Consider the following 14,369-nt stretch of genomic DNA (forward strand, 5'->3'; position numbering starts at 1 on the left):
CCCAGTTCATGTACGCGAGATAAGGAACCATCCAATCTGGGATGACATGAAGAGCCGCCACCAATTGAGCTTCCGGATAAGGAATAGTCAGATCCTCTTCACCAGGGAGCTTGACAGACGGATTATGCAGAACATCCAAGAAGACATAGGCCGGGACCGGCTTACGCTGAGAACCCAATTGGCTCAAAGCGTCCGCCGCTTCGTTCTTCCGTCGGTCCATGTGATCCACTTGATAGCCTTTGAAGTGACCTGCAACAATATCCACCTCACGACGATATGCTGCCATGAGCGGATCTTTGGAATCCTAAGTGCCGGACACTTGTCGAGCCACCAGGTTCGAGTCACCGAAGCACTTAACTTGGCTTGGATTCATTTCCTTAGCCATCCGAAGACCATGGAGTAAATCTTCATACTCAGCTGCATTGTTAGTACAAGGGAACATTAAGCGGAGAACATAACAGAACTTATCACCTCGTGGGGAAGTTAATACAACTCCAGCCCCCGAGCCCTCCAATTGCCTGGACCCATCAAAATGAATAGTCCAGTAGGTGTGATCCGGCTTCTCTTCAGGTGCTTGCAGTTTCGTCCAATCATTGATGAAATCCACAAGTGCTTGAGATTTGATCGTCGTCCGAGGTATGTATTTCAACCCATGAGGCCCAAGTTCTATAGCCCACTTGGCAATCTGGCCAGTTGCCTCCCTGTTCTGGATTATATCTCCGAAAGGAGCAGAGCTGACCACCGTGATGGGATGACCTTGGAAGTATTGTTTAAGCTTCCGGCTTGCCATGAAAACTCCATACACCAACTTCTGCCAATGCGGGTACCTTTGCTTGGATTCAATAAGTACCTCACTGATATAGTAAACCGAACATTGAACCGGATATTCCTTGCCTGCCTCCTTGCGCTCCACCACAATAGGCACGCTGACTGCTCGAGCGTTGGCTGTCACATATAACAACAATGGTTCTTTGTCAATCGGAGCAGCAAGAACTGGTGGATTAGCCAGCTGCCGCTTTAAATCCTCAAACGCTTCATCTGCAGCTGAACTTCAGACAAAGTTGTCAGTTTTCTTCAGCATCTGATACAAAGGAATCGCCTTCTCACCAAGGCGGCTGATAAACCGGCTCCACGCGGCAATCCGGCCAGCCAAGCGTTGAACGTCATTGATACACTTCGGTTTAGCTAAGGAGGTGATGGCTGTGATCTTTTCCGGATTAGCCTCAATGCCCCTGTTAGATACCAGAAAGCCCAACAGCTTGCCTGCCGGTACACCAAAAACGCACTTGGCCGGATTGAGCATCATCTTGTAAGTCTGTAGGTTATCAAAGGTTTCCTTCAAATCGTCAACCAAAGTCTCCTTCTTCCTTGACTTGACCACAATATCATCCACATAGGCATGAACATTACGGCCGATTTGCTTATGAAGACAATTCTGCACACACACACCGTTGATAAGTCGCCTGGGCACTCTTGAGCCCAAAGGGCATAGACACATAGCAGAAGGCTCCAAAGGGAGTTATGAAGGTCGTCTTCTCCTGGTCCCTAACTGCCATCTTGATCTGATGATAACCAGAATATGCATCCAAAAAACTCAAACACTCACAACCCGCCATAGCATCAATAATTTGATCAATACGGGGGAGGGCAAAAGGATCCACTGGACAAGCTTTGTTAAGATCTGTGTAGTCCACACACATACGCCAGGTGCCGTTCTTAAGGACCAGCACCGGATTAGCTAACCATTCAGGATGGAAAACTTCAAAGATAAATCCGGCCACTAAGAGCCTAGCCACTTCCTCTCCAATAGCTTTGTGGCATTCTTCATTGAACCGGCGGAGAAACTGCTTCACCGGTTTATACTTAGGATCCACATTAAGAGTGTGCTCAGCGAGTTCCCTCGGTACACTCGGCATGTTGGAAGGCTTCCACGCAAAGATGTCCCGATTCTCACTGATGAACTCGATGAGCACGCTTTCCTATTTCGGATCCAAGTTTGCACTGATGCTGAACTGCTTGGATGATTCGCCAGGTACGAAGTCAACAAGCTTAGTCTCAGCAGCCGATTTAAACTTCATGGCCGGATCATGCTCCGTAGTTGGATTTTTCAACGGAGTCATGTCTGTCGGATCAACATTATCTTTGTAAAATTTTAATTCCTCCATGGCACAAACCGACTCAGCATAGGCCGCATCACCTTCTTCACACTCCAAAGCGATCTTGCGGCTTCCATGGACAGTTATTGTTCCCTTGTGACCTGGCATCTTGAGCTGCAAATAGACATAGCAGGGCCGTGCCATAAATTTGGCATAAGCCGGCCATCCAAACAGGGTGTGATACGGACTCTGGATTTTCACCACCTCAAAGGTCAATATTTCTGATCTAGAATCATGATCATCTCCAAAAGCCACCTCCAGAGCTATCTTGCCAACAGGATATGCTGACTTACCAGGTACCACGCCGTGGAACACCGTATTGGACGGTTTAAGATTTTTATCTGTTAACCCCATACGACGGAAGGTTTCATAATAGAGGATGTTGATACTGCTTCCTCCATCCATGAGTACCTTGGTGAACTTATATCCTCCCACCTGAGGCGCCACCACCAATGCCAGTTGATCCAGATTGTCAACCCGGGGAGGATGATCCTCTCTGCTCCACACGATTGGCTGCTCGGACCAGCGTAAGTAACGGGGCACTGCCGGTTCAACAGAGTTTACTGCCCGCTTATGAACCTTTCGGTCACGCTTGTCCAAACTAGTGGTGAAGGCATGATATTGCCCACTATTTAACTGCTTTGGGTTGCTCTGATAACCCGATTGCTGCTGTTGCTGCTGATTGTAAGCACCCTGGCTGCTCTGATTACCTTGACTGTTATGTCCGCCCTGATTACATTGAAGCCTGAACCGGAATTTCCTCCACCATAACCCGGCCCATGAGACCCGGATCCTGAACCGCCACCTGATTCGTGATCATACCGGAAAGCATTAGAATTTTTGAACTCTTGCATGATGTAGCAGTCCTTCCAAAGGTGGTTGGCTAGCATCTCCTTCGTCCCATATTTTGGGAAGGGTTGGTTCAACAGGTAAGATAGGCGGTCCGGGTTAGGATTAGGCGCTCCGCTGCGATTCGGCGGTTTACCTTTTCGTCGCTGGCCCTTGTCTTATGTGCTGGTATTAGCCACAAAGTCCATGCTGTTATCCACTTTACGCTTGCCATCGTTTCCATGACCCGCCGAGTTGGAGTGTTGTGCTTTGGCGTTGCCGCTCTTTTTCCCTTCCCTGTCTTATCATCATCAGACTCAGGATCCTTGGTACTATCAGAATCGGCATACTTCAGTACTGTAGCCATGAGGGTCCCCATATCATTGCAATGGTGCTTTAGCCGTCCCAATTTCAACTTCAGAGGTTCAAACCGGCAGTTGCCTTCCAAGGTTATAACTGTTGTATCAGCATTGATGCGGTCTGATGAATGCAAAAATTTTGAGACCCGGCGCACCCAACGGGTCGTTGACTCTCCTTCTTCCTGGACACAGGCCGCTAAGTCCACTATCGACATAGGATCCTTGCATGTATCCTTGAAATTCTGAATAAACCGGGCTCTCAACTCGGCCCATGAACTGATAGAGTTGGCTGGTAAACTTTTTAACCAAGTACGGGTCGTCCCTTCTAGCATCATGGTGAAGTACTTCGCACACGCCGCATCATCCACATCAAGCATCTCCATGGCCATCTCATAGCTCTCCACCCATGTCTCTGGAGATAAATCGGCAGTGCAATTTCGCACCTTGCGCGGGCCCTTGAAATCCTTGGGCAGGCACACATTGCATAATGCGGGGACAAGGCATGGTACCCCCAAAGAACTAGAGGTAACTCCTGGCTCAACTGATGTGGTCGGATGAACCGGTGTAAGCTGACAAGCTTCATACTGCGCCGCTAACTCGGCCTCCCTGCGCGCTCGGGCCCGGTCTACCACCTCCTGAGCATCACCAACGCCACCTGCCGGGTTATTTCCACGGGGCGCTTCACGGTTCCGTGCATTGCTTGACACGGCCGGTTCATCCATACGCCTGCTGTAGCTTCGGCTTGGACGAGGGGTGGAATGAATTCGATCACGGCTGTATGAATACGCCTCATGTTGAACCAAAGCTGTTCGAAGAAGCTCCTTAACTCGGCGTGTTTCCACCGCCGCCGGAGAATCACCTTCAATTGGGATGGCCTCCAGTCGTGAAGCGGTAGCAACAAGATTGTCCATCAGATTAGAATAATGACCCGGAGGCGTCGGGACAGGCTGAGGCACAATATTGTTCTGACGAGGTGGATCCATCAAGCGTGGTTGAACCGGCGCGCCCGCTCCAGGTGCTTCCGCCCGGTTTACTACCGGCGGGTTACTGGTCCTTGCTCCTGGGGTGTTAAAGAGGTCCCTAGCCTCATAAACCGGAGGTAGGCGAGACCGGTGCTTCCTCTTCAGGACTTCATGCGATGCGTTGTGATCCAGCATAAGCCGATAAGCATGTGCATCCAAAGCGGCCCGTTCTGCGGTCATCCTGGCATTCTCAGCTGCTAAATCGGCCTTGGCCTGAGTAATCTGATCCTTCACTTTTGCGATTTCCACATTGTGGGCATCCTGATCTCCCGGGTTAGCCTCTACCATGAGCGTAGCCAATGCATCAAATAGATCAGATAAAACTTGAGCCGGCGGGCGCACAGGGCCTCCTGCCCCAGCTGCCGTCGCTGTTACTGACCCGGAGATCATTGTTGCTGCGGTCGAAGAGTGGATCGCCGCTTGGGTACCGGCCATGAATATTCCAACCCGGTTCGGCAGATCAGAGGGGTCCGGAATACTGTCGCTATTGGAACAGCCCCCAATCCGGCCATCTTGTAATTGATATAACGACTCGGTCTCTCCGGTAGATGACTCGTCGCCGGAATAAACGACGGTCTCACCACCAGATTCCGATCTATCCTCGTATTCTCCTCCATGGATGACTCCCACGAAGGCATGCTTCACGATCAGTTTGACTCGGGCAGATCATGCACGCTGAGCCGTTTCGACGAGGTCGGTGCAGATGTCCGGCTTAGGGCCCGGTTCACCGATCTTGCCGATGAAGACGTGTATGCCACCAAAGGGGACCCGGTACCCGTACTCAATTGAGCCGGCCTCGGGACCCCATCCTGCATCGTCGATGTAGAGCCTGCCGCGACGACTCTTGGTCATCCGGCCCACAGTGTAACCCTTGAGTCCTTCGAAGTTGCCCTCCAAGAACTCGAAACCATCGTGCGATAGCCCCACGGTGGGCGCCAACTGTCGTGGTTTTGTCACGGCAGATGTCCTCATGAAAGGACTTAGTCGTGGAGCCATCGCTATGGGTTAGCTTGAAGGGGTTAAAGCGGACAAGGGACGCGAGAGAGTTTGTACTAGCTCGGCCCCTTCGATGAAGGTAAAAGCCTACGTCTAGTTGTGATGGAATTGATGGGGTTTCGATGACCAGGGAGCGAATATGCTTCGCCTAGTCCTCCAGTTGATGTCTGTTTTTTCCTGAACCGCCGTCAGGTCGTCCCCTTATATACATGGGTGACGTCCGTCGATTACAGAGTCCCGAGACCGGCTTATAAACGTGTCCGGTTCGGTCTCTACTACTTCTAACTTACAATACAAGTTACATACCAACGCCGGTTTACGACTACAGGCCTTAAACCGGTTATGGGCCTCGGGGCCCTATATATCATCATCATCTGTCTTCATGGGCTTTAAGCATACTCAACTACTGATGAAGTTAATGCGTCCTGTCCTGGCCGGTTTATGCCCAGTAGTAATATCCACAACAAAACCTGTGCCACATCATTGGCTAGGATGAATGGTTCGTCTGCATACGCAAGATTGTTGAGATCCAGTGTTGTCATTCCGTACCGCGGGTCTTCCGTTACCCCGCCTTGTGTCATATTAACCCATTTGCACCGAAACAAAGGGACCTTCAAACCGCGTCCATAGTCAAGTTCCCATATGTCCTCTATGTAACCATAATATGTTTCCTTTCCTGTCTTGGTTGTTGCATCAAAGCGGACACCACTGTTTTGGTTGGTGCTCTTCTTATCTTGGGCGGTCGTGTAAAATGTATTCCCATTTATCTCATACCATTTGAAAGTCATTATATTCGAAGATGGTAACTGGGACAGTAAGTATAGGTCATCTTCAATAGTGGTATCATGCATGGCACGTGTCTGCAACCAGCCGACGGAAGTCCCCATTTGTTCACGTGTAATCAAGTTGTCAGACTGCTCTGGGTGTTTGGAGCATAGAAAGTTCTTGTGTTCGTCCATATACAGAGCCACCGAGGCGGAATTCTGTAGAACTGTGTAGTGTGCTTGATGAGAGAATGCCTGTCCATACATATTATTTCATCCCCTCCTAGCGTGCCTTTTCCATCCAGTATGCCCTTATGCCGCAATTCAGGAACACCAATCGGCTTAAGGTCAGGAATAAAGTCAATACAAAACTCAATGACCTCCTCATTTTCATGGCCCTTGGAGATTCTTCCTTCTGGCCTAGCACGGTTATGAACATATTTCTTTAAGACTCCCATGAACCTCTCAAAGGGGAACATATTGTGTAGAAATACATGACCCAAAACGTTAATCTCTTCGCATAGGTGAACTACGACATACGTCATGATGTTGAAGAAGGATGGTGGGAACACCAACTCGAAACTGATAAGACATTGCACCAAATCATTCTCTAACCTTGGTACGATTTCTGGATCAATTACCTTCTGAGAGATTACATTGAGGAATGCACATAGCTTCACAATGGCTAATAGAACGTTTTTCGATAGAAGCCCCCTCAATGCAACCGGAAGCAGTTGCGTCATAATCACGTGGCAGTCATGAGACTTTAGGTTCTGGAACTTTTTCTCTGCCATATTTACTATTCCCTTTATATTCGACAAGAAGCCAAACGGTACCTTAATACTGAGCAGGCATTCAAACAAGATTTCCTTCTCTTCTTTGGTAAGAGCGTAGCTGGCATGGCCTTGATGTATGCCATCTTTTCCGTGCATACGTTGCTGGTCCTCCCGTGCCTCCGGTGTATCTTTTGTCTTCCCATACACGCCCAAGAAGCCAAGCAGGGTCACGCAAACATTCTTCGTCACGTGCATCACGTTGATTGTGGAGCGGACCTCTAGGTCTTTCCAATAGGGAAGGTCCCAAAATATAGATTTCTTCTTCCACATGGGTGCGTGTCCGTCAGCATCATTCGGAACAGGTTGTCTGCCAGGACCCTTTCCAAAGACTACCTTCAAATCCTTGACCATATCGTGTACATCAGCACCAGTACGATGGCGAGGCTTTGTCCGGTGATTCGCCTCACCTTTGAAATGCTTGCCTTTCTTTCTTATGGGATGCCTGCTCGGAAGAAATCGACGATGTCCCAGGTACACATTCTTCCTACAATTATCCAAATATATACTGTCGGTATCATCCAAACAGTGCGTGCATGCGTGGTATCCCTTGTTTGTCTGTCCTAAAAGGTTACTGAGAGCAGGCCAATCATTGATGGTCATGAACATCAACGCCTTTAGGTCAAATTCTTCATGTCCATGCTCATCCCACGCACGTACACCTGTTCTAGTCCACAACTGTAAGAGTTCTTCAACTAATGGCCTTAGGTACAAATCAATGCCGTTGTCGGGTTGCTTAGGGCCTTGGATGAGCACTGGCATCATAATGAACTTCCGCTTCATGCACAACCAAGGAGAAAGGTTATACATACATAGAGTCACAGGCCATGTGCTATGGTTGCTGCTCTGCTCCCGAAAAGGATTAATGCCATCTGCGCTTAGACCAAACCATACGTTCCTTGCGTCACATGCAAACTCCTCCTTGTACTTTCTCTCGATTTTTCTCCACTGTGACCCGTCAGTGGGTACTCTCAACTTTCCGTCTTTCTTACGGTCTTCTCTGTGCCATCGCATCGCCTTGGCATGCTCTTTGTTTTGGAAGAAACGTTTCAACACTGGTATTATAGGAGCATACCACATCACCTTGGCAGGAATCTTTTTCCTGGGGCACTCGCCCTCGACATCACCAGGGTCATCACTGCTGATCTTATAGCGCAATGCACCACATACCGGGCACGTGTTCAAATCCTCGTACTCACCGTGGTAGAGGATGCAGTCATTAGGGCATACATGTATCTTCTGCACCTCTAACCCTAGAGGGCAGAGAACCTTCTTTGCTTCGTACGTACTCTCGGGCAACATTCCAAATCCCTTGTCAGATACACCATTCTCTGCCTTCCATTGCAGCAATCCCAGTGTGGTGCCCAACTTTTTCTTGTCAGCTTCACAATTCAGGTACAACAATTTCTTGTGATCCTCTAACATGCGCTGCAACTTCTTCTTCTCCTTTTTACTTGCATAGTTTCTCTTTGCATCGGCAATGGCCCGACCTAGATCATCAGCGGGCTCATCTGATGCCTCTTCTTCAGCTTCTTCCCGTATTGCCGGCTCAGCTTCTTCCCCCATTGTCGGCTCAGCTTCTTCCCCTATTGTTGTATCATCGTATTCAGGGAACCCATGGCCAGGATAGCTGTCGTCGTCCTCTTCTTCTTCATTGTCTTCCATCATAACCCCTCTTTCTCTGTGCTTGGTCCAAACATTATAGTGGGGCATGAAACCGGACTCAAACAGGTGGATGTGAATGGTTCTTGAGTTAGAGTAATTGTGATCATTCTTACAGCCAGCACATGGACAAGGCATAAAACCATCCGCCCGCTTGTTTGCCTCAGCCACAAGCAGAAAACTATGCACGCCATTAATGAACTCGGGAGAGCATCGGCCATCGTACATCCATTATCGGCTCATCTTCATTAAACAACGCCGAAAAGACCAAATTAATACAAGTTCATACATAAAGTTCATACAACACTTAAATGCAACAAACAAATAACTCTCTAGCTAAAGTATTTAAATGCAACAACAAATGCGATCAAGATCGCAACTAAGGTAACAATTGATCCAACAGCACAATGATAGCAAGCCTCACTATCAATGGCATATTTTCTAATCTTATATTAGTTTACGGAGGGAGTATTCAAGAGCAGCCACAGAGTTCCATTCACAATTTACTTGAATTTTTGTTTTGATGTATAAACAAAATAGGAAGCTAGCAAACTTATTTAACGAGACAAGCAAACTATGTACTTGATGACATAAGCAAACTTGTTCAACCCTGACAAACAGGACATAAACAAACTGGTTCAACTCTGACACACATGACATAAACAAGCTAGTTTAATCCTAGAAAAGCAAACTACAAATTTCAAACAACAAGATAAAGGACAAGCACAAGCGCAAGCAACACGAAGGCAGACTTTGATGTCTCCTCATCCCGCAAAGTGGCAGTCGTAGAAGGGGTCCTCTTCCTGCTCTTTTGAAATTTCCAGACCTGTTTTGATGTTGTCGATTATCCTCCATGACTTGTAGGTGGCGTACGCATCTATTGTTGCGTACTCGATGAGGTAATCTGGCAGTGGGCTGACCCCCCACAGTTTATGGTCTGACTGCTTGTCGATCTTCTTCTTCTTCTTGTTATAGAATGGGTGGATGACGCTGGTTGCAACATCAGCCCTGGAGTCGTACGGTTTTCCGTTGTATGGAACTCTCCAGTTGCGCTGAATGTCGATGTGCTTGTTGGGGTTTATCTCCAAACCAGACATCTTCAGCTTGTCCTTGTCATTTTGAATGCTGAAACCGGCAAAGGTGAACACCTTCTCCTCCTGTAGGAGCGCTTTGAGGCGCTTTGGCCTGCTAGGGGAGAGACAAGTGATGAATACATGGAGTACTAGTGTTTGTTTTTCAAGATTTAATCTTCTGTTTTTATGGTTTACAAGTGATGAATACATGGAGTACATGCTTATACAGTATAAGTCATGGATGAATGTAGTTCAGAAACTAGTACACAAAGTTCTGAAATTAAAATCAAGTACACCATGTTATTTTTATTTTTGGAATATATAGTTGAGTCAATGATCTATTTGCTTTCTTAGTGCTAGTTTAGTTTTATTTTGTTGAATAAAATAACATATACCTCTGCTTCACCAAGTTCTTAAGTTTTTTTGGTGGTGAAAATAAAACCAGACCAAGTTCAAAAACTACTTCACTACATCAAGTTCAGAAACTACACTAATGAATCAAGATGAGAAACTACACTGGTACATCAAGCTCACAAATTAATCTTGTGCAAGAATTTCAGATACTAATCAAGTGCATCAGGTTCAAAATATACTCTAGTGCATCTACTTTGAGGAAGTGCACTAGTGCATCCATTTTCACAAACTACACTAGTACATCTAGTTGGAAACTAGTCAAACGAAATTTTGAGGGAGCAGTATTGATGAATGGAAGAGGGTGAATGAGTAGGATTTTTCACCATTTTGTGGCCATGGCGATGTGGTACATGAGGCAGAGACCCTCCACGCTTAACTGCAGAATTGCTGCCATCTGCGGAGGTTCATCTTCTTAGGTAAACTCCACATCAAGGCCGATGATGTGGGATACTTGCTGAAGGCGCTCCTCCTGATCCTAGGGATCATCTCATTGGCCTTGTCTGGTTCGCTGGTGCAGACGGCCTCAAGTGTCTCCTTGGCGTGGAGCTCAACCCCTTTGAGGGTTACGGTGTACTCTCGCTTCTCACCGGGAACGTGAACGACGTCGAGGTTGTCACTCTGGTCGGACGTCTGGCCACAATGACGCTTGGCAGACGCTTCCTCCGCCATTGCCCTCCTCCTGCAATTGCGGGCTTCGAAGAGAGATGTTTGTGGGCTGTTTGTAGAGGAGATGGAAGCAGCAATGGAGGTTCTCGGAATGAGGCAGTGATGTAGTCGATCGATTTGGAGCTTTTCACGCCTGGGATGGGGACGTGGGGGAGGCGGTTCATCTAGGACGTGGGGGTAGTGGTGGTGGGGCACAGTTGCAGTCCGTCGTGGCAACCGCGCTCTGTGCACTGCTGGGTGCGTGTGCATCTGAGTTTAGTCCCACCATGGGCCTGCATCCTAGCCCATATCACTTGGTTTGTAGTCGTATGCAGGCCGTGGTGTGTGAAATATCATGTTAGGTAGGTGGGCTTTTTTTCTATAAAATCTTTTTTTGCCTATGTGACATGTTGACTTATACTAAAATAACACTTCCTTTTTTTAGGTACACGTGTCTTATGTGACAAGTTTAAGTTTGATAACAATGAAAAACATGTAAAACCTTGCCACATTGCCTTTCTTGGACATGTGTAAAAAGTTTAAGTTTGAAAACAATTGAAAAACATGTAAAACCTTGCATCATTGAATTTTAATTTTAAAATAAATTTGAAATATTGCAGTGAATTTGTAGACCATCTCCAAATCAACCATCTTCAACAAATTTTGGAAGTTTCATCACATGCGTGTTTTTTGGTCATTAGTACAATGTGGACCATTTTCAACATTTATTGCAAGTTTTGTCACGTATGGCATTTTTCGGGCATATGCGACACGAAGAAACAATTGTTAATACTTAAAAAGCAAGGACAATATTTTCTAGATCTTTTGGGATATCATTGTGATATCATTGTGATATTATTGAAATCTCACATAACTCACGCGGCCCACCCCTCCCTAAATCCCGCGATTACAGCGCCTCATTCTAACCACCCGGCCGTGCCATCCGCAGCTCCCACGACCGCTGCAAGATCAGATCGGAGACGCCGGGCTCACACAGATTACAGGAGTCGCCGGCCACCACCCACCGCCATGAGGGGGCGGACTTCAGTGTTCTTCTCGCCGCCCCCTCCTCGCGTGAATGCACCGTTTATCCTTGCTGCCATCTACCGCGCTATAGGGGCACTACTAGTTTGCCACGCACTATCCGCGGCCATCAACTCGGCGCCGCCGTCTCCGAGAGAAGGTATTTCCTGATCATAGTTTTTTTAATCGTTGTCGGCCGCTCTTTTAGTAGTTGAACCCTCATAGGGTTTGCAACGTGGTTAAGCAATTGGATACCCTTGTTAAACTATGCTTGTTTTATGCACGACCAAATAGGTTGACTCCTAATTTTGTTATACATCTTTGAATTATTGTCTTCAGATTAATTGACCCGGTTTGCATCATTGCATACGAGCCAGCAATGTCAGTTTCAGATAAAAGTCTTCGTAACGAAGAAAAGCCTCGTAGAACTCAAACTTAAATTTGACAGCAAGACCATAGCCAAACAAATGTTGAGCCCATTCAAACACAAATAGGTAGCATCAATTGATACATGATCTTGCTCATGCTCTACTTTTAGCATCATTTGATACATGTTCAGTTCTTATCATAAAGTGGATATATGAACTTTTGGCAATCATGAGCATCCTCTACTTACTGTTATAACTAATGCATCCCTAGTACAAAAATTGAATTGGCAATACGGTTGTATTGGCAATCATTTGCATGCTTTACTTTTGGCAAGAACTAATGCATAGTTGAGTTATAATTGGTCATAGATATGGCTGGAACATCTTGAGTTATCATCACGGTCACATAGAGACTCTAAACCATCACCAGATATGTTGAGCCCATTCAAACACAAATAGAAAGCAACAATTGATACATGTTCATGCTCATGCTCTACTTTTAGCATAATTTGATACATGTTCAGTTCTTACCAGAAAGTGGAAGAAGGCACTTTTGGGAAACATGAGCATCCTCTACTTATTGCAATAACTAATGCATCCTCAGTACAAAGCTTAAATTGGCAATAGGTAGAATTGGCAATCATTTGCATGATTTACTTTTGGAAAAAAACTAATGCATAGTTCAGTTGTAACTGGTCATAGATATGGCTGGAACATCCTGAGTTATAAACTAAACATAATCATGCCAAGCTATAAATACCATAGTCATAGTAGTAGAGTTCCTAGCATGCATCACCGTACGATTCTAGAATGCCAGAATAACACAACAAACATAACATAGACCACCGTACGATACTTGAGTTGCTATGGCCTTGTACAATGCAAGGTGATTAGGGGAGGTGTTTAGAGAGATAAACCAGGCTTTTCTTAAGCACCGGTGCTTATTTGTATAGGATAGACGCTTAACTAGGCGTCTGTCCTGTAGAAATAAGCAATGGTGCTTCAGAAAAACCCGGTTTATTTTTCTAAGCACCACCCTTAGCATCTACCATTGTACAATGCCTAACATGCATCAGCAAAATAGTACTAATAACAACTTAGACCACTTAAGAATATTAGCAGCAAACACTTAGATAAACGGCAGATCACACCCACCATAGACCATACGACATAAGTTCTTACACACCATAGCCCATAAGTTTTAGAGTCGACCAGCGAATATAGATAACATAACAGGACACGGCGGTCCTAGGGCAGCAGCAACACTCTAGCAGCACATCACTTGTCTCTCTTGTTCAGCAGCGGCGCGGCGGGATGTAGTAGGGCTCATTGACAATGACAATCTTGAGGAAGCGCCCGTAGGCCACATGTTTAGCCAGAGTACTGGCCTTATGCTTCCTACTGTAGGAGTTACCAGTGGTGACGGCATGATGCATCAAGCCATCTATGCCGCCCTTGATCGCCTTGCCACAGAAGGGGCAGCCAAGCTTGCCATAGAAACGGTACTTGAATTTTCCAGCAATCAGCTGCCTCATGATGTAGCGGCTCTTGCTGCGCCTGATGTCCATGTCATACCCCACAAATTGTCATCCTCCTGTGAATTAGTACACAAAAAAGAACTCAATTAATCTATTCTGCTAGATTGCTCTTAATTAGAATGTTTAAAAAGTATAGACGTGTAACATGACAACTATCTACTTGCTGGAAATAAGGCGTATATGCACATACATAATTGAGCCAAATAATTTGATATGCATAAATATGGACGATGGAATAGTTGCATTGATAGATTAGTGCACAAGAAGTACATAATTAACACATGAAAGAATCCATGATGTGGCTTGGTTTAATGATACTTGATACTTGTTACAGGTGTAATTCTGATTGGAATCAGAAAAAAGGCTTCATTATACTCCTCCATGTTACACACAAGGGGTGTTTCTTCTATCTACTAGAATCAAGAAACCATAATTATTTCTGAGAGCAGCAATACTAATTCTCCAACATTGTTAGCCCCTGATAAGTTTCAGAAGGAAATTGATAAAGGAGCTATGGGCTACTATCTTTATCCCTTATCTTGTGACTATGATGATACCGGTGAGGAAAATACTTTGGAGGAACTTAACTTGGAAAAGGAAATGTTGTCATGCAAAACAAAGTGTTTTTTGTCTATTTGTTGGAATCAGAAATTGAATTCTAGTTTAACAAATATATGCTAAGATTAGC

The sequence above is a fragment of the Triticum aestivum genome, chromosome 2A (genome assembly GCF_018294505.1).
Source record: "Triticum aestivum cultivar Chinese Spring chromosome 2A, IWGSC CS RefSeq v2.1, whole genome shotgun sequence".
NCBI classification, from domain to species: domain Eukaryota; kingdom Viridiplantae; phylum Streptophyta; class Magnoliopsida; order Poales; family Poaceae; genus Triticum; species Triticum aestivum.